Consider the following 21,010-nt stretch of genomic DNA (forward strand, 5'->3'; position numbering starts at 1 on the left):
GTGGCAAAGGTTTGCCTATGGAACGAAAACAATCCTCCTTCCATGATTGCCCCTTTGCTCCCATGTTTGTCCATGTGGGCTGCTGTAACAAAATACCATCAACTGGGTGGTTTACAAACAACACAAATTTATTTCTCATAGTTCTCAAGGCTAAAAGTCCAAGATCAATGCGCTGGGAGATTTGGTGTTTGGTGAGAACCTGCTTCCTGGTTCAGTGTCTTCTTACTGCGTCCTCACATGGAGGAAGGGGCGAGAAAACTTTCTGGGGCCTCTTTTGTCAAGGCACTAATCCCATTCATGAGGACTCCACACTCATGATTGGATCACCTCCCAAAGGCCCTACCTCCAAACCCCATCACCTTGAGGGTTGGGATTTCAACTATGAACTTTGGGGAGACACCAACATTCAGACCGTGGTGGCTCCCCAGCACAATCCTGCTCGACCAAACTCACCTTCCTGACCAGGCACGTCAACAATCTTTCTGTCCCTCTGATGCCAGAACTTTATGTTTCTGAGGGTGAAACTTGAGTGATTAATTGACAATATTCCTCAGGAATCCTTGCTGATTGCTGAAATGCATAAATGAGTGAAAGACCTGGATAATCCCTAACAGGCACCTGAGTCTCACATCAGCCCTGGGTGATTCCCCATGGCCAGGAGCCCACCTCAGTTCCCAGGGATCCGTGGGCATGATCATTATGATGAGCCACTACTCTCCAATCTGGCCTCTGCACCTGTGTGACATTTTCCTCCCATTGCTTTACATGTTACTCTTTCCTATTCAGTAGGATGTGCAGATTGGTCAGGGTGTGTATTAGTTTCCTAGAGCTGCTATAACAAAGTACCACAAACTAGGCTGCTCAAAACAACAGAAATGTATTCTGTCATAGTTGTGGAAGCCAGAAGTCTGAAATCAGAGTTGTGAGGTCTGTGTTCTCCCTGCAGACGCCCAGAAAAATCCTCCCTTTCTCTCTCCTGGCCTCTGCTGGAGGCTGGCCATCCTTGGTGCTCTTTGGCTTGTCATTGCATCATCCAAGTCTCTGCCTCCATCCTCCTGTGTCCTCTCCTGTGTGTTTGTGTCCAAATTTCCCTTTTCTTAGAATTGCATCTTCTCTAATCCAGCATGACCTCATCATAACTTGATTACATCTGCAAAGACCCAATTTCCAAATAAGGCACATTCACAGGTTCTGGGAGTTACGACTTCAACATAACACTTTTGAGGACACAGTTAAAACCACAACAGAGTATAAGGAGAAAATGTTACAACTTCCTTTGTCTTCTTTTCTTTTTTTTCCTTTTCTTTTCTTTTCTTTTTTTCTTTTCTTCCTTTTTCCTTCCTCCCTCCCTCTCTCCCTCCCTCTCTGCCTCCCTCCCTCCCTCCCTCTTCCTTCCTTCCTTTCTCCCTTCTTTTTTCTTTCTTTTTTTGATGGAGTCCTGCTCTTTGCCCAGGCTGGAGTGCAGTGGTGTGATCTCGGCTTGCTGCAACCTCCATCTCCCAGGTTCAAGTAGTTCTCCTGCCTCAGTCTCCCGAGTAGCTGGGACTACAGGAGCCTGCCACCACACCTTTTTTTTTTGTTTGTTTGTTTTTGTATTTTTAGTAGAGACAGGATTTCACTGTGTTAGACTATCCTGCCTCCCTCCCTCCCTCCCTCCCTCTCTCCCTCCCTCCCTCCCTTTCTTCCTTCCTTCTTTCCTTCCTTCCTTTCTTCTTTCCTTCCTTCTTTCCTTCCTTCCTTCCTTCTTTCCTTCCTTCCTTCCTCTCTTCTTCTCTCCTCTCTTACCCTCCCCTCCTCTTCTGTCTCCTCTGCTCCCCTGCCCTCCCTTCTCCTCCTTCTTCTTCTCCTTCTCCTTTTTCTTCTTCTCTCTGTTGTCCAGGCAGGAGTACAGTGGCAGGATCATGGCCCACTGTAGCCTAGACATCCCAGGCTGAAACGATCCTCTCTCCTCAGCCTCCCAAGTACCTGGGACTACAGGTATGTGTTCCCATGCCTGACTAGTTTTTGTATTTTTTGTAGAGACAGGATTTCATCATGTTGCCCAGGCTGGTCTTGAAGAGATCTGCTTGCCTCTGCCTCCCAAAGTACTGGGATTACAGGTGTGCATCATTTCGCCTGGCCTGTTTATTTCTTTTTTATAAAATGTCTTTGTTTTCATCCCTGTTATAATAATAATAGTATAGGCATTCATATGTATATGTGTAAATTACAAGTGAGTTCTTACATAGATTTGGGGGACTATTCTCCAACATGACTGATGAGGGCATAGTCAACAGACAAATTAATCAGGCCACCAGTCTGATTTATGTAGGGTCCCTGTCTTTGTCTATTTGGGCTGCTATAACAAAATATCATAGAATGAAGGGCTTAGTTTATTTTCTCACTGTGCTAGAGGCTGGGAAGTCCAAGATCAAGGTGTAAACTGATTCAGTTTCTGGTGGGGGCTCTCCTCTTGGCTTGCAGATGGTTGCCTTCTTCTGTGTCCTTACATAGTTGTAGGAGCAGAGAGAGTTCTCTGGTGTTTCTTCTTATAAGGACACATATCCTTTCAGATTAGAGCTTCACCCTTAGGACCTCATTTAACCTTACTAACCTCCATAAAGTTTCTATCTCCAATACAGTCACTTTAGGGGTTGGGACTTCAACATATGAATGCAGAATGGATGCTGGCACCTTTCAGTCCACAGCAGGCCCCAACTACTGTATTTCACTGTACAATAAGATCCCCTTGACTCTTGTGAATTATAATGAACATTAGTCTGTAAAGCAGGTCCGTGTAATCCAGCCAGTTTGTATACAGTAGGTAATCAAGAACTATGCATTTACTGGGTTTATTGGGTGGGGGAGAAGGGAGGGCTTTATCCAGGTGCCAGCACTTCTTCACCTTTCTCTACATTTGCTTATCCTGGAGGTGGGGTTGAGCTGGGTCTGCCTCGTCCCCTCACTTCCCTCTCTGCCGAGAGAGTCCTGAGTCCATCCATTACTGATAGTAAAAGCCCTGGGCACAATCTCCGTTTTCCTATTTGTAAAATGGAGCAACAATAGTACCCATCTCATCAGATGGCTCTAGAGATGAAATGAGATAATGTATTTGTGGCCTTAGGACAACAGTGGTCCTGCTACAGGGAGAAGCCCGGGCCAGGAGATAGACTAGTCTCCAGATACCACTGAAGTAGCCTTTCAAATACCAATTACCTGCCTCACTTTGCAGCTGTGCAGCCCTGAACAAGTTACTTTCCCTCTCTGATTTTCCACTCTTTGTTACCTGTAAATGTAACAATGCCTTTCTCTATGTTGTTGCAAAGTCCACATAAAGTGACATGAAATTGATTATAAAATACAACATAGGCTGGACACAGTGGCTCACGTCTGTAATCCCAGCACTTTGAGAGGTGGAAGAGGGCAGATCACTTGAGGTCGGGAGTTCAAGACCAACCTGACTAACATGGAGAAACCCCGTCTCTACTAAAAATACAAAATTAGCTGGGCGTGGTGGCACATGCCTGTAATCCCAGCTACTCGGGAGGCTGAGGCGAGATAATTGCTTGAACCTGGGAGGTGGAGGTGGCAGTGAGCGGAGATCACACCATTGCACTCCAGCCTGGGCAATGAGAACAAAACTCCATCTCAAAAAAAAAAAAAAAAAGTTACAACACAAAGGTTGGCAACTATCACTAATAAGTTTGACTGGGAAACGTCACTACTACATTTGTATTGTCTTAGACCAAGCTTGTGAGATTTTTTTGTTATTTGTTTTTAAAGCTCATCAGCTATCGTTAGTGTTAGTGTATTTTATGTGTGGCCCAAGACAATTCTTCTTCTTCCAATGTGGCCCAGGGGAGCTAAAAGATTGGACACCCCTGTCTTAGACTTTTAAGGAGCTGTGATCGAAGGATGGAGACTGGGCCAGGTGGGGCTTGGTGCAAGTTTAAGCTCTTAGGTCATTTCTAAATAGCAAACCTCTCAAATAGCATCCAACAGATATGTTAGTCTTGTCTTCTTTCCTCTGCTATCTTTTGTACATGTACCTGCTGCTAACTGCAGCGTGTCCTGGAGCCCTGACTTAGTCAAACCTCAGAACATCCCTCTGCATCTGGATGCATCCAGTACTCTCGGTTTGTCTGGCTCCTGCTGTACTCCCTGCATCTGCCCAGCTGCTGACACAACCACATATGGCTTCCTTTGCCCCAGCTTTCAGCATTCTGGTGGCTTGTAGTGCTGAGTGCTAGCAAAGAAAGTGGGTACTTTCACACACTGCTGCTGAAAGGTGGAGGGTGATGAACAGGACCAACCACTCTAAAGGAAGTTTCAAGGCCAGGTGTGGTGGCTCACACCTGCAATCCCAGCACTTTGGGAGGCCAAGGCAGGCAGATTATTTGAGGTCAGGAGTTCGAGGCCAAGTTGCCAACAAGGTGAAACCCCGTCTCTACCAAAAATACAGAAATTAGCCAGATGTGGTAGTGTGCGCCTGTAGTCCCAGCTACTCGGGGGCTGAAGAAGGAGAATCACTTGAACCTGGGAGGCAGAGGTTGCAGTGAGCTGAGATTGTGCTACTGCACTCCAGCCTCAGTGACAGAGTGAGACCTTGTCTCAAATAATAATAATAATAATAATAATGATAATAAAAAGATAAGGGAAGGTTGGGCAGGACTTCTCCAAGTTTAGAGTATATGCACCCTTTGGCCCAGCAATCCCACTTCTCGGAGTCTGTACCCTAGGAATAGTGAGAGAAGTTTCAAAAGATATTTATTCAACAGCATTAGTAATGTATCAGAACCTTGAAGACAGCCTAGCTGGTCAACAGTACAATACTCGGCTGCCACTATAAAGAATGAGATGCTGTGTCCTTCTCAGTGCCTCAGATCAGGAGGCACCTGGTGTTGGTTTGTCACATTACTAATGATGTTTACTTCCATCACTTGATTAAGGTGATGTCTGCCAGATTTCTCTATTGTAAAGTTTCTATTTTTTTTCTGTGTAATGAATAAGTATCTTGTCAGGAGATACTTTGGACCTATGTAAGTATCTTGTTTCTCATCATACTTTCACCAAACTAATTTTAGCATTCATGGATAATTCTTGTCTGAAACAGTTATTACTACAGTGTGTGCCAAACAGTAATTTTCTACTTCCATCATTACTTCTACATTTGTTAATTAAAATTTTACTATAAGGAAGATATTTTCTTTTATATTGAAAAAATGCAATTTTTTAAAAATCAGTATGGACTCATGGATTCTCATTATATTGGTTATAACCCATGACTATAATACATTTTGTGCTCAGATTTTTCTAGAATTTACATTGGGATGCCCTTCAAGTTGGGTTCTATGTATTTTTGCCATTTTACTTTTGTTTTTTGAGCACTGTCTTACCTTTTGGCCCCACAAGATATTCTAGGCTCAGTATATACTTTGCCTGCTCCAGCCCTGGAATCAGCCATTGCTGCTGTGCTGTCCTTGACAGAACTATAACCTGAATTTAACAAGGAGGAAATATCAGGCAAACACAAATGGAGTGACGTTCTAGTAAACAACTGATCAGCACTCTTTAAAAACGAAAGACAAAGAATGACTGAGGAATGAGTTCAGATTAAAAGAGACAAAGGGACACGTTCCAACTGTAACTACAAGACATGACTGCGGGCTGCGTTCTGCATTGGAAAAAAGTGTTACTGATGAAATTTGAATATCATCTCTAGATTAAGCAACTAAGCAATAGTATTGTACTAAATTGCTAGATTAGGCAATAGTATTGTACTAAAGTTAACTTCCTGACACAGTTAAATAATTGTACTGTGTATATAAGATGTCAAAATTGAGAAGTTGCAAGGCTAAATGGAATTTCTCTGTTGTACATCTGAAATTATTTTAAAATAAAAACTAAAAAAAAAAAAACCTAAATACAAACCATGAGATACATTTATATGTACTAATATGGGATGGTGTCCACAATCAATTGGAAAAGATAAGTTGTAGTACTGTTTGTATAGAATTGGCCCATTTTTATAGAGGCAAGACAGAACAATATAGTGCATATGCATATTTATCTAGACATGGGAGAAATTCTGTGAAGGGTATGTACTTCCTGTTAACAGACATTTCTGGGAAATGTGTTTGGAAGGTATGAGACACCTTTTACTTTTTGATGTCTCCTGATAATGGGAAAACAGTAAGAATGTGGGTTGTATGCATGAGTGTGATTCTACACGTGTAGGTTTAGGTTTGATGTCTTCCCATCCAGCTTATTCTCTTTTGCATTTTCCAGCACAGGCAGTGCTGTGCAATGTCTTGCCCAGTGGACACCCACCTAATTTTCACTCCACAAACCACTGTCCTACATCTGATCCTTAACAAAGTTTGTTAGTTGTAGACACAAAGGTGGCCTACATGTCATACTTGTTGACAGTAATGCTAGTTGACTCATCTTACCTTTGTCTGAGGAGGCTGGAAATTGTTCGTCCTCAGAAACTTTAGAGAGAAATTTATTTCTAAGATTGTATCATTTTGGTCTCCCCAGAGAAATGAAAAATTAGAAATTTGCCATGTGACAATCATTGCTTTTACCTCTTTAAGGAGCAGTGATTCTTTAAGTGGTGCTTGATTTATCTAAACCCAATTAATTAGTGAATGGTCATCTGTTTCTCCTAGGAATTTTTAATGATCATTAGGCTTTTGTAGTTACTGTGAAATTTTGTTTACGTGGATTTATTTTTGTGCAGGATTGTATTCAGGGCAGATGCTCCTTAATTTAAGAAGGGAGATGTGAGAACAAAAGTGTCTTCTCTTGAGTGAGGTCCTATTATATGCCCTGACTTGTTACAAATATTGACTAATGTAACCTTCCCTACCATGTACCTTTCTTCCAATTTATCAGTGAGGAAACTGATGCAAAAATGTATGCTCCCACAGGCTCTGGGGTGTTCAGTGAGTTAGCTCCAGAAAGAACTGTCCCCTTCTCATGCCTGTTCCCTACTTCTTTTGCAGCTAATTCTCTGAAATGGTTTCTGTCTTCAGCTTTCTGGGCTGCCCCATCACCTGTGTTGCTTCTAAATGTTAGTTTCATTGCTGCCTTCTGTGTTCCTCTGCTTCTCTCTGACATGATGTCTCTAGGATGCATCTGTCAGTAATGATTGTAATGGTGGTGATAATAATAAAAATAGAATATACAAGTGTTTTTATCAATCTCTGACCATGCTGGGCACAATGCTGAGCATGTGCAGGCGTGATGTCTTTATTCTGCCCACTCAGCTGATGAGATTGTAGGGGCTCCCTGCAGGTTGGGGCCTGAAAACCACAGCCAGGTCCATCTAGGAACTAGAAGCTATGGTCAGGCTTACATGCTTTTTTCATATCGGTGTTTATGTAGATGTTTAAGCTCTTGCAGTAGGTTTTTGCAAGCTAGTGAACACTGCCAAATTATGCTCACCACACAATTGCAGCCACCTATTCCCAGGCAGTATAAATATATGGTTGAACTAACATTAATACATATCACTATTTTATCAAGTGACATAATCAAGATAATTATGAAGTATCCACATACTAATTTTCACAGATTAAAAGCAGATAAAGTATTAGAAATCTGCTTATATCATTAGCAGAAACATTTTTGGGGGCCACAGGGTAAGGAAAAGAGGGGAAAATATTGTCCTTCCACAAAAGTAATCATATTCTAGTAAGTATAATAAAAGAAATGACAAGCTTTTCAGAATTTCCACAACTAAAAATTGTTTTAGCTGCAGCTAAAAAAGCATCACATAACAAAATATCTCTTGTTTAAAATATTTGCTACAAAAAAGGCCTATTCTATATGTCCTGCATAAGAACAAGTATGTTTATATAAGAAATGTGTTTAATAGCCCTCGTTCATTCTTTTTCTGAAGCCCTCTCTGTTAAATTGCACCCAAAGGGGAAACATTAATTGAACTGTAAAGCTTTTTTTTTTCTGTCTAAAGACACTGAAGACATATAGGTGGTATCAAATGAACCTTTAACTAGAGCTCTGTGATAAAATAAAATCTCAAAATAGATTTTATTTTTCTTTATCATAGGCCAACAGAGATTTTGAGAAACACATTGAAGGATCTGTTAACACTTGATACACCCAATGAAAGCAGTGGTTGTGCCAGTGCTGATCTGTCTTGATGTGAATGTGAACAATGGGAACCTGAGCTAAGCAGGTAAATAATCATGTAGTACAGTCACCGTCTTCAGTGTTTGAGATGACTAGCAGGGTAAACCACACTGTGTCTAAAATGCAATGCTAATTCTGTTTGAATTAAAAATATGCAAGTGTGGTACTGGATATTTTGGCACGCCGTCTTGCAAAATTTCTCATTGATGAGATTCTGACATAGGAACTACATTTGAGTAAGAATCATAGCTCAATACAGCATGATTTCAGGAAAGTCAACTGATAAGATAAAATTGTTTCTGAGGCTGAGCAGCAAGAATCTTTTGCTAAGAGTTAGAATAGATTGACAAGAACCTAAAATCAGAAGTTGCAATTCTGCTGAGATACTGCTTTTCAGTTCTCTAGTGGAAGCTTCATTGGACATATTGTGCATCAAGCCTCTATGTGACTGATTCGTGCCTCTTAAACTATGTCTTGTTTTAGATTCTCCATGGCAGTAGCTTTAGGCAACCCAGTTTTACTGAATGCAGCAATGGTTTCAGCGACCATTAGAGTCCAATTTTAGGATGATACTTCTCCAAATTGTTAAAACTCCCTGGTGCTTTTCTCTTATAAACTGCAAAATGTCTTCATATTTCATCCCACTTTTCAGTTAATGCTAGGGTGACAGAAACTGGACCTCTCCCAAGACATGTCACAGAGTAATACAGCAGCCAACTTCTTCGCCAAATTAAAGTTTTACAAGATTTAACCTGTCATCAAGACCTGGGATTTTGGTGGTAAGTCATCTTCAAAAGCCAAGTTCTGTCCCTGGTTTGCCTTCTTTTCTGCACAAGAACAAGGGTTTTGATGGCTCTGGTCTCCAGGACCATCCATGGCTTTCTATTAGCAATAATCGAACCTCGGAGAAACCTCATTGGCTATGATACTGCCACTGCGCAAAGCTCATGGCTTTCTTTAATAGCAAATGGCCTCTGACTTTTAAGAAGCCATGTGGCTACCCCTCAGCAGACTTAGGAGAGGTCTTGGCTATTATTTGTTGTTTTATAAGGTGTCATCATTGAGCATCTACTCTGGATGAGGCTCTGTGCTGGGCTTGAGGGGTACAGGGAAGTTTCACATGACCCGTCTCGTTGAATCACACACACTTCATCTCACTACAACAGCAGAAAACAAGTTAAAGTTCCCCAAGGGTTGATACATTTGCCTGCCATGTTTATTGCTGCTGTGATCTCTGCAGCATGGTCCAAAGAAGGCAATCAGTCAACAGTGAATGGGTTGAGATTTTGTGATTTTGGTTCAGGAGTCTTAGTCTCTAGAATAAAATCTAATCAAAGGGTGGGGCTATGTTTTTCTCTTGCCTTGACTTCTTTGACTCTATTTGTAAATTCCCTGACCCAGGCCTCTGGCTCATTCTGTCTTAAGGTGCAGGGACCTCTAAAATGTAGATGGTAACAATCTCTAGATTATATGGGTCTTGATGGTAGGGCAATCAAATTGATTTCCTCAGCATATATGAGTCATGTTTTGTAGGCATGGTGGGTACTTAGTCAATGTCTCAATCAGAATTGCTTCTGTTTAGCAAGATAATCTTTTGTGGGGGAGTGTTATGGACTGAATTGTTTTCCTCCTCCCAAATGTATATGATGAAACCTACCCTCCATGTATTCAGTATTAAGAAGTGGACCTTTGGGAGATAATTCAGGTTAAATGAGATTATGAGGGTGGGGCCCTTGTGATGAAATTAGTGCCCTCAAAATAAGAGACCTCAGAGAGCTTACTGTCTCTCTTCTCTCTCTCTGCTATGTGAGGACACAATGAGAAGGGAGCCATCCACAATGCAAGGAGAGGGCCCTCATCAGAACAGACCATACTGGCACCTTGATCTTGCACTTTTAGTCTTCAGAACTGTAAGAAAATGAATTTTCTATTATTTAAGCCACCCAGTCTGGGGCAGTCTATTATGGCCTTCCAAACAGAGTAATACAAGGAAACTAGGGCCGTCTTAGCTTCACAGAGAGAAGATGTGGAGAGGAATTAGGAGGTAGAGGCTGGACTTTGATGATGGTGACATTCAATTAGTGAAAGGCTGAGAAGAGGTCAAATATACTTCTTGTGGCCCCAAAGATCAGAACCAAAATGGAAAGGTAGAAACAGCAGGCAAACGGAAAGCAACTTAATAAAAGGAAAAGGAACCTGAGAGAATGCTCTGTCTCTGACAGTGGTTGGGATCTCATCACTGGAGATATCCACACAGGGACTGTATTACTACTGAGAGGGGGTGGGGCTGAAACGATCCAAGCATTGCACTGTGGTGTGACCCCATAAGGTCCCTATAGACTTTGGGACTTGTGAGCTCACAGTGAATCATTACAAACAGAAACAATTCCCTCTTATTTGTGGAGCACATTAAAATTTCCAAAGCATTTTTGTGAGTACATTAGCTCCCATGATTTATATCAAAACATTACAGTTGACATTCAATACACATTTGCTGAATGAGGGAATGCATGAAGGAGCTATTGTGGTACCTTGGTTGGCAGAAGAGGAATACATGGGCAGAGTCATTTCTAGACTTGCTAGGAAAGGCCAAGCCAGGCTTGGACCTGGGTCTCTACTGTACTCTTTACTCTACTCAGCCTTTTCCAAGGTGGAAATAATATTTTCTCTGAGGCTGATGCTTTTCTGTTTGTTTTGCATTTTGGTAAATTCATCAACATCAATATCCCCTTTAATGCTCACAAATGCCCTTTGAACCAGCTTTTATTGTTCTCATTTTGCAAATGAGAAAATGGAGGCTTCAAGAGTTGAGTGAGTTTAGCAAGGTCTTCAACTCCTCTTGGGTGGAGCATTAGGGTTGCAGACAGTTGGGCACCCTCTTCAAATGAATGTGAGCCAACGTTGACCCTGTTGGGTGTGCAAGGAGTTCTTGCAGAGTTGATGGAGACCCTGTTTCAAGTCACATGAATAATTAATCTAGTGAACCAGTAGTCAAACAGTCAACTCATTCTTTCTTGCACTCTTGCTGATCCTCAGCAATTTCTTGGCTGTTCCTCCTGCCAGAGTCCTGTTTTGTACCTTGTAAACAAGTCACTCTAGGAGTTCCTAGTCCTGGCTGTATACCATAGTCACCTAGGGGCTTGCAAAATCTACTAATATCCACCCCACTCCCACCTTACTTCAGAGATTAAGATTTAATTGATCTGGAGAGGGATCTGGGCTTTGGTGTTTGAAAAAATCTCTTTAGATGGTTGAGAATCACCAAATTTTTGTTGGTGTGGGGCAGGTTTGCACATTCAGGTTCATGGGTTATTGGAATGAGGCATGAAGGGGCCCGCTATGTTCCCAGGGCCTGCTAGCTCTGTGCCAATTGCTTTTGGTTTTGTAGAAATGATTTCATTCCTTCCTCCCTGAAGCCATCCTGATTTGAGGTCATAGTCTAGGGGGGTGCCATGTGGATTTATACTGCAACTCTTGTTTTTACTAGCTCTGTGACCTCAGAAAGGCCACCCCCCACTTCCCTGTGCCTCTGTTTCCATCTCCTCTGTAACATGGGGATAATAATACTAGTTTCCTTATAAGTCTGTTGTGAGCATTAACTCTTGGGACTATGCCTGTTGAATAGTTAGGGTTCCACAAATAAGTCTTGCTTAATGGTGTTGTTATCATTGCAGTAGCTGCATGTGTGTGAGCATATAAATGTATGTAAGATATTGTTCCAGTTTTTTTTTTTTCCCCCGGCAGAGTTAGCCACTTCTTCCTGTGTGTAAGCATATCATCACTTTCTATTTCTATTATGGAATTGTAATGTGTTTCTGTGTCCCTAACCTGATATATTCATTCCACAAATGTTTATTGAACACTTGCTGAATGCAGACGAATGGACAAGAGAGACGCAATCTCTACCTCTTGAGCCATTTGAACTTTGAAGAGGACAGATGATGACAAGAGGAAGTGGAAATAGGCTAGGATGCTACAGAGACTAGAACAAATGGTCTTATTCGTACCTTGCTGTGGGGGAGACTCTCCTGACAGAGTTAGTTGTGTCACCTGCATTCTTTCTTTCCCTTCCACATATAGTGTCCTGGGACTTACTGTGATTACTTACCTCTCTATCCCTCAACAGTAAGTCCTAATCATTGGGGCTAGGAAATGTGCTTTGTCAAATGAATTAATGAATGAATCACACTGGAACAAAATGAACAAAAAGTTATTTTTGTTCAAAAAAATAACTTTTTGTTCATTTTATTCCAGTGTGATTCATTCATTAATTCATTTGACTCAATTTAGCTTAAACATCACATCCTGAGATGCTGTGTTAAATCCTGGAGTCACAAAAGACCTTTACAGAAATCTTTACAGATTTCTGGGAACTATAGACACGTATATGAGGATAGGTTTGGACCATTGTAGCTGCTGTCATAGCTGTTGTTCTGGTGAGCAGTGGGGACCCAAGTGTTAATGGGCCCTGCAATAAACATGTATAGGCCTGAGATAAATGGGTCAGTGTCTCTCATGAAGCTCTGTTTTATCAAGGTGAGGGAATGTGTCTTTTTTGCATTTATTCCCTCCCAGGGTTTAGGTCACTGCCTGACACATGGCAGGTGCACAGTGGATACACAGAGAGTGTATAAATTCTCTGGGAATTTATCCTCATCTCTACAAGGGGGGTTAGCCAGTATTTTGAGGATCTCCCTCAATGCTGACGTTCTAGAATCCTGTGATGGGTGCTGAAACAATGCTCCCTCATGGGAGCTGCTTGAGAAGGTCATTCATTATTTTGCGACATCTTCAGACTCTCATGATTGCTAGAAGCTGACTAATTATGAGAAGAGAAGTGAAGGCCTTGAAATGCCTCTCTATGCACATCTGGCCTCACTGTCAAATAAAGTACTTATTTCTGATAAGCTCTTTGGCTTCTGTGAAGCTGCCTGGCCGTGTCTGGCCGTGGGCGGTGCTGATAATGAACCGAACAGAGAACACAGACTTGGCGGGGAAGGTGGGGACCCAGTGGGTAGAAAGAATGGGCTTTTTAGACCATTTCAAAGTAACAAGAAGGCTTTGAGAGTGCTTAGTGATGTCTGCTACCACATTCGTTTCCTCTGTTTCCATTGAAATTGAAGTTCTAGATGGACTGAACCTGACTAAGAAAAGGGAACGTGGACAGGAAAGCTAATGACAAATGCAACTGGCTTATTTCTGGAATGCTTTATACTCTCAGAGTCTTGTGCCCTGAACTTTCTTCATCTGGACTCTAGGGGCACTTAAGCAATTAGCATGCCACCAGCTGGGTGCTGTGGAAAGATCACGGACTTTAGAAACTGTCCAAGAAACTAGTGGGAATCCACCCTTGTGAGTTGTGTATCCTTGTCAAGTTTAATTTGCCATGCTGAACCTCAGTTTCCTCACCTAAGAGAAAGAAAAGAGAAATAGATTTATTTATTTATTTATTTATTTATTTATTTTTGAGACAGGGTTTCACTCTCTTGCCCAGGCTGGAGTACAGTGGTGCGATCTCAGCTAACTGCAACCTCTGGTATCTGGGTTCAAGTGATTCTCGTGCCTCAGCCTTCTGAGTAACTGGGATTGCAGGCATGCACCAACACATCAGGCTTATTTTTGTATTTTTAGTAGAGACTGGTTTTCACTATGTTGACCAGGCTGGTCTCAAACTCCTGGCCTCATGTGATCTGCAAGTCTCGGCCTTCCAAAATGCTGGGATTTCAAGTGTGAGCCACTGTGCCTGTCCGAGAAGTGATTGTTTAGTTAGAGTAACTCTAGATGACATAACAAATAAACCTCAGTATTTTAGTAGCTCAAAGACGCCTCTTTCTAAGTCAGATAATAGTTTCAAGCTGGGTGCAGTGGCTCACGTCTATAACCCTAGCACTTTGGGAGGCCAAGGAGGCAGATCACGAGGTCAAGAAATCGAGACCATCCTGCCAACATGGTGAAACCCTGTCTCTACTAAAAATACAAAAATTAACTGGCTATGGTGGCACGTGCCTGTAGATTCAGCTATTCGGGAGGCTGAGGCAGGAGAATCGCTTGAACCTGGGAGGCGGAGGTTGCAGTGAGCCAAGATCACGCCACTGCACTCCAGCCTGGCGACTGAGCAAGACTTTGTCTCAAAAAAAAAAAAAAAAAAAATAAATAAATAAATAAATAAAAAGTTTGAGAAGGGTTTTCCTGGTCATTAGCTGGCTTTTCTTCATTCTGTGATCTAGAGACCCAGGTCTCTTCCATGTTGTTGTTCTGCCATCCCTGGGACCTTGAAGTCACTCCAGCTGGCAGCGGAGATGAAGGACAGGAGAGAAGGCACACCACTTCTTAAACACGTCTTCCTGGAAGTAGGATGCAATCATTTCACTTGCCAGGGATAAGTTCTAGACGAGCTTTAGAAGGGGGATGGTCTTTGGGAAGCCAAGGTGGGAGGACTGCTTCATCTCAGGAGTTGGAGATCAGCCTGGGCAACAGAGTGAAACCCTGTCTCTACAAAAAATACAAAAATTAGCCACGTGTGGTGGCACATGCCTGTGGTCTCAGCTACTTAAGAGGCTGAATGGGAGGATCACCAGAATCTGGGAGGTGGAGATTGAGGTCAACCAAGATCACACCATTGCACTCCAGCCTGGGCAACAGACCAAGACCTTGTCTCAAAAAAAAAAAAAAAAAAAAGAAGGGGGATGGTCACCATTCTCTGCCATAAATACCTTAGTGTTGCTTAAGAATAAGTGAGGTTGGGTTTGTGAACCTACCCTTGCATAACATGTGTCACCAACTATGGCCTTACTTATTTGTGGATTGTTTGTAGGTACACATGGCCTCACAGGACCATTCGTGTGTCCTGAAATTAATGTATCCCTTTGGAAATATGTGGTAGACATCTCTCTGTGTTATTAAGGATAGATCTCCACCATGAATGTAATGGCTAACGCTTACAGCTGGATCATGATTTACATTAACTCCTCCCTTGCTGGTATCTTATAGATTGTCTTTGGTTTTGTTTTCACTACAAAGGAGACAGCACGAATTCTCCTACATGCTCACCACACAACTGGTACTGTGAGGGAGACGAAGATGAGTCATGCCTGTACTGCTCTTTAAACACTCACAATTGAATAAGCTACCCAGGTGACACGACATGGTTATCCTGGCCAGAAAACCATGGCTTTTCCTAATCAGAGCTTCAGTGCTGTGGAAACTTGAAGTTTGGAGGGTCTGATGTCTCAGTCTGGATGAGGATGAGTTCCCTGCCATTCCTGGATCAGCAGCTTAGATTCCAAGATGGTGGCTCATGCCTGTAATCCCAGCACTTTGGGAGGCCAAGTTAAGAGTATGGCTTGAGCCCAGGGGTTCAAGACAAAACTGGGAAACACAGCAAGACCCTGTCTCAAAAGAAAAAAAAAAGATTCCAAGATGGTGTAGAACATCAGAGAGGGGCTCTTGGAGATTATCTGGCCATCGTCACCCCACCTGCTTATAGATGGAAATGCATAGACTCAGAGAGGTTGGGGGACATATGGTCAGCTGTACAAATCCAGTGGACCTCAAATCCAGACATTTCTAACCTGAATTAAATTCTCTCGCCCTTGTATGGAGGTCCCAGAGTCCTATTTTCCAAAATTTGCCTCTGAATGTCTCCATGTCAAAGGGCTTTCTCAGTGTGCCAGAGGGCAATGGAGAATGGAGCAGAAGTGACCACAGAAGAACAGGTGGGAAGATTCCTGCAACAGCAAAAATTCTGCTGCCTAGTTCCTGAGACATTAAGAATGTATGGTCTATACAACTACATGGCCAGCTGCCTCCTCCTTAATTTTTTCGTTTTGTTTTGTTTCTGAGACAGTCTTGCTCTGTAGCCCAGGCTGGAGTGCAGTGAGCTCACTGCAGCCTCAACCTCCTAGGTTCAAGTGATCCTCCCACCTCAGCCTCCCAAGCAGCTGGGACTATAAGTGCACGCCACCAAGCGCTATTTTTTTTTTTTTTTTTTTTTTTTTTTTTTTTAGAGGCAGGGATCTTGCTATGTTGCCAGGGCTGGTCTCGAACTCCTGGGCTCAAGTTATCCTCCTGCCTTGGCCTCCCAAAGTGTTGGGATTATAGGTATAGCCATCATGCCCAGCCCTCCTTAATTTTTTAACATGAATTAATAGGACCTGGACACACACAGCCTCATTTATATTGGCAGCCATCACAGCCTGCCACATGTCAGATGAGGTCTCTGGGGCTCTCACTCCTTGTGTCAGGGGTGATGCCACATGTGGCCCAGCTGTAAGTCACATTCAGCTCCTGTGTTCACCAGGATCAGATAGAATACCAGCACATCTTACCCTCCTGCACCCTGGAAGTTTGTAATAATCTATAAATACGTAGATTATTTCAGAGAACATTTTCAGAATCCTGTTGCGCATATGCACAAAAATATTGGCTGCAGTGTGTTTATAACCATGAAAACTCCAAAATAGCTTCAATCTCCTGTGAGAGGGGAGTGGTTGAAGGCCCTCCAGCTCGTGCACAGAATTCTTTCTTCAGCCATTTAAACATGAAAATGAGGGTTAAAAATGACTACATTATGGGGAAAAGGGACAGGATGCAAATTGTTCAAATGGCATGATGACACGATAAGGAAAGAAAAAGATGTTGTAAAAGGTCACAAAAAGTCACCCACAGATCAGCAATCATGTCATGATTAGCTGCTCTGTGCCAGACACACAGGCTGGGAATTGGTAGATGCTCTTCCCAGGAAGTGGGCAGCTGCCCCTCTGTGCCTCTGTCACCTCTGTTAGGCTTCTGGAAGCCCCCTTCATTGCTGCGTGTAATGACGTCTTCATCACCACGTGTAACAGCTTCTTTACCACTATGTGTAATGCCATTCTGTGTGCTTACTGGGCTAAACAATCACAGAGGAAAAGAGTGCTGGAGAAATGCCAGAGAGGTAGGTACCGAAATGTTCCAGATGGAAAGTCTCGGCTTCAGGTGGCCATAGCAGTGAATGTCAGGGTCAAACAGGGGGTGTATTCTTGGGAGAGCTTCAGCTGGTCTGTGACCTAGTGTCCAGCCAGCTTCCTGGGAAGCAGGCTGCATCCTGACATTGAAGCCCTGTGTGCTAGGATGAGTGTGTTACGCAGAGCCTTACAAATGAGAAAATCTTGCATCCTCAGGACAGGCAGTTAGTGTTGCTGTCTGGAATACACCGGCTACCTCCCTCCTCCTCCCACCACTTAAAATTCCCTGAATCTGACAGTGGTAGGGAAAGGGCTGATCCTGGAGAAGACTGTTCCTTGATAATCCTAGTATGATTCATAATGGTTGCAGCAGATGAGCCCCGAGGTCCATGACTCAGTCTGCAGCTAAGGAAGGCTCTTCTCTGGGGAGGTGTGTCCAGCTTCCCGGGAAAACCTCAGCTGTCTAGCTGGTCTGGGCTGCCCAGTTCTTAGCAGTGCATCAGCGATGAGCAGCCGCTGACCATCAGGCAGCGTTTCCCGCCTGCCAGAGAACATCAGAGCCACTGCGTCTGGACCAGCTGAAGGCAGCCATGGTGCCCAGGATGCTGCTGCTGCCTCCAAGGAAAAGAACTCGGAAAATAAGGAATTACAGCCTGGTGGTTTTGTTTTATGTTCATTAATTTTTTTACATCTGGAAGATAATGGAAAAAATTAAAAATTGCTATAATTGCACCAGTTTTAAAAATTAATAATATAAAGAAGGGAGAGTAACCAACACCAGCTTGAAACCCATCCCGCCCCTTCTTGAGATAATCCCTGTTATCAATTTGGTAATTTATGCAAACGTAGTGGTGCACTGTTAAACTTCTCAAGAGGAGAAACAAAAACTCTGAATTGTAGGTTTGTCGATTTCAATGGCGAAATCCCACCACTGCCGATTTCAGGCAAACAAAGCTTTAAAAACAAGTTCGCAAATTTCTTGAATATTTAACAATCAGCTTTTGCAAGCGCATACATGCTCACAACGTTTGCTTTTTTGTACTTCGTTTTGAGGGAGGCAGGAAATGGAAACTTGCAATGGTATTGATAAGCATGCCATTTTTATTTACAGTATCACGGATGTCTTCCTAGACCAGCATGTGCAGATTCACTTAGCTTCTCTCACTTGTGGGATGGGGTTTCCATGAAGGCGCACTGTGTTGCTTCTGGAAAGGCAGAATCGGTCCCCCAGGAGACGGGAATGGCAGCAGCTTGGCACTCAGAGGCTAGCTCCTGCAATGCTGTCCACTTGCAGTGGACAAAGCAGTAAACTTTGGCATTTACTTGGAGTTCACTCTAGCTTCGGTTTCTTCTAAATATGTTCTTCCAATGACCTGTAGCCTAATCAACTCTGCTGGCAACACATCCCTTTGCTCTGCTCAATTCCAGGTTCCATCAGAGAATCTCATTTTTCTTTTGGGAAATGTTTCTTGATTTTCGTCTTTTCCACCACCCCTCACTGAGGCTGGGTAAAGTCCTTCTTCTCCATGATGCTTAGAACCCAGGCCTCCTTCTGTGGCAGGGCTCTCTACCCCTTATGATTTATTGTGTGATGTCTCAACCTGTTTCCTGTGGAGAAGCAGAGAAGCTCTGGTAAACAGAATGGCTCTCTAAAGATGCCCACGCCTTAATCTCTGATGTTATGCCCATGAATGAATATGTTACTTTATATGGCAAAGGAGACTTTGCAGTTGTAATTAAGGTTACTAATCAATTGACTTCTAATAGGGAGAGTAGCCTTGGTTATCCAGGTGGGCCCAATCCAATCACACGGGCCCTTAAAGGCAGAGGTTTTCTCTGACTGTGATCAGGAAGATGCCGTGAAAGATTCTAAGTGTGAGAAGGAGTTGATGTGCCACTGCTGACTCTGAAATGTGGGGCCCACTTGTAGGAACTGGAGGGAGAGACTGGTTGCTAACGGTGGCCCCTAGCTAACAGGCAACAGAGAAGTGGGGACCCCCGGCCTACAGCTGCAGGGAACTGAATTCAGCAACGTGAATAAGTTTGGAAGAGGATCCTTCCAGAACCTCCTGATAGGAGCCCAGTCCGCTGTCACCTTGAATTCAGCTTCGTGAACCAGGAGCAGGGAAACCAGCTGAGCCAACCCACATTCTGACCTAAGGAGCACTGAGGTAATTATATGTGTTGTTTTAAGCCAGTAAGTTTGTAGTAATTTGTTATAGTGGCTGTAGAAAATTAATACAGGATCCTAGTGTTTGGGAATGCAGACTCCAGGCCCCTCTTTTTCCAGAGCGTGTTTGCACCTTCACAGGGGACCCTCAAGTCCCGGCAGTTCACTTTCACGTGTCTCAGCCCAGCTTGCCCTGCTGCTCCTGAATGAACAGGTTCTAACATCTTCCAAACACTTCATGTCCCCCACCTGCCTATAATCACCGCTTGGTGGATTTTTACCACTGCAGTGTGGGCCTTGGCTTCCTATTTCAGACCCCCTGGGATGTTTTGGTAGCTTCCTTAGGGGTCTTCTCAACTCCAGGCCCTCCCTCTGCCCAACCATCCTTCATACTGCCTCCAGATGCATCTTCCTGCAGTGCAGCTTTGCTTCCATCGCTCCCTAGCTACAGACATCCTGTGGGCTTCCTGTTCCTACTGAATCCAGGGCACATCCCCCAGCCTAGGATTCACAATCTCTACTGGGGACAGGGGCATTGCCTCTCCAGTCGGATTCCCCAGGACTTGTGCTTTTTTTTTTTTTTTTTTTTTTTTTTTTTGAGACGGAGTCCAGCTCTTTTGATCAGGCTGGAGCGCAGTGGCGCAATCTCGGCTCACTGCAAGCTCCGCCTCCTGGGTTCACGCCATTCTCCTGCCTCAGCCTCCCGAGTAGCTGGGACTACAAGCGCTCGCCACTATGCCCGGCTAATTTTTTGTATTTTTAGTAGAGACAGGGTTTCACCATGTTAGCCAGGATGGTCTCTATCTCCTGACTTCGTGATCCACCCACCTTGGCCTCCCAAAGTGCTGGGATTACAGGCGTAAGCAACAGCGCCCGGCCTGTCTGGGCCATCTTTATACTCAGTGTAAGCAGCCCCCACAAACAGAAATGCTGTTGCAGGGTGAGTGTGCTAAAAATACTCCTGGGATTTTTCAAGTCCTTGGAGACATCCATCTTAAAATAGTGCAAAAAGAACTGAATAAATACTCATTTATGTGCTATTTTAATGAACAACTGTAGGCAATATGCCTAATATGGCAGGGAGGTCTTCAGTGTCCTTTCTCCTTCATTCTTGATTAGCGTCTGAGCTCAGATGGCATGCATCGTTATGTTTGTGGCATTACAGAAGGTGCTGGGAGTGAGGGAGAGTGCAGGAGTGGGGAAACATTACGTTCCTGTAATCCCAGCTATTTGTTGCTGAGGCATGAGAATCGCTTGAACTCGAGAGGGAGAGGTTGCAGTGAGCCAAGATCATGCCACTGCACCACAGCCTGGGCCATAGAGCAAGACTCTGTCTCAAAAAAAAAAAGAAAAGTCAGCTTCTGTGCTCCTGCCCAGAACCACTGAATCAGATGCTGGGTGTCAGCTCTAGACCCTGTTTGTCCTTTTCTTTCCTATGTCAACCCAGCAGAGCTGCAGGCCTTGTATGGAGGTGAGTTACAATGTGCTCTCCTTATCCCCAGTAAAACCAGGACATTTTAAGGTGGGGAGGGGGTGGGAGTGGATCAATTAACTTGGAGTCTTGGCTTGACCTTTACCCTGGATTTATGGGGCTTAGAAATAAAGGGAAAGTTGCATTCTTCTCTGAGGAACTGCTTAATTCGTATCCACTCTCCCAAATAAAGCTGCTGGTTGATTGCGGCTATTTAATTCCATGCTATTTGCTTTCATTCTGTATAGGGTGAGGATAGCTTTTGTTGGCCAGAGCTTGTGCTAGATCTCC

At 43.5% G+C, this 21,010-nt stretch overlaps 1 protein-coding gene and 1 pseudogene across 9 annotated transcripts in view; one reads left to right on the top strand and one right to left on the bottom strand.

The window, feature by feature from the left end:
* LOC129041960 (uncharacterized) overlaps positions 1 to 21,010 on the top strand; it is a 208,282-nt gene that overhangs the window by 108,790 nt on the left and 78,482 nt on the right. For 7 of the 9 annotated variants that reach the window (XR_010127294.1, XR_010127292.1, XR_010127291.1 and 4 more), the window contains 2 exons: positions 8,054 to 8,182; positions 8,789 to 8,915. The gene's annotated coding sequence lies outside the window, so the exon portion shown is untranslated. Of the gene's footprint in view, positions 1 to 8,053; positions 8,183 to 8,788; positions 8,916 to 12,383; positions 19,250 to 21,010 lie in introns of those variants that run through there. The other 2 variants (XR_010127295.1, XR_010127296.1) reach the window with 2 other exon arrangements.
* Positions 9,010 to 9,082, bottom strand: LOC129043365 (U4 spliceosomal RNA; annotated as a pseudogene).

Source organism: Pongo pygmaeus, chromosome 7, assembly GCF_028885625.2.
Source record: "Pongo pygmaeus isolate AG05252 chromosome 7, NHGRI_mPonPyg2-v2.0_pri, whole genome shotgun sequence".
Lineage (NCBI taxonomy): Eukaryota > Metazoa > Chordata > Mammalia > Primates > Hominidae > Pongo > Pongo pygmaeus.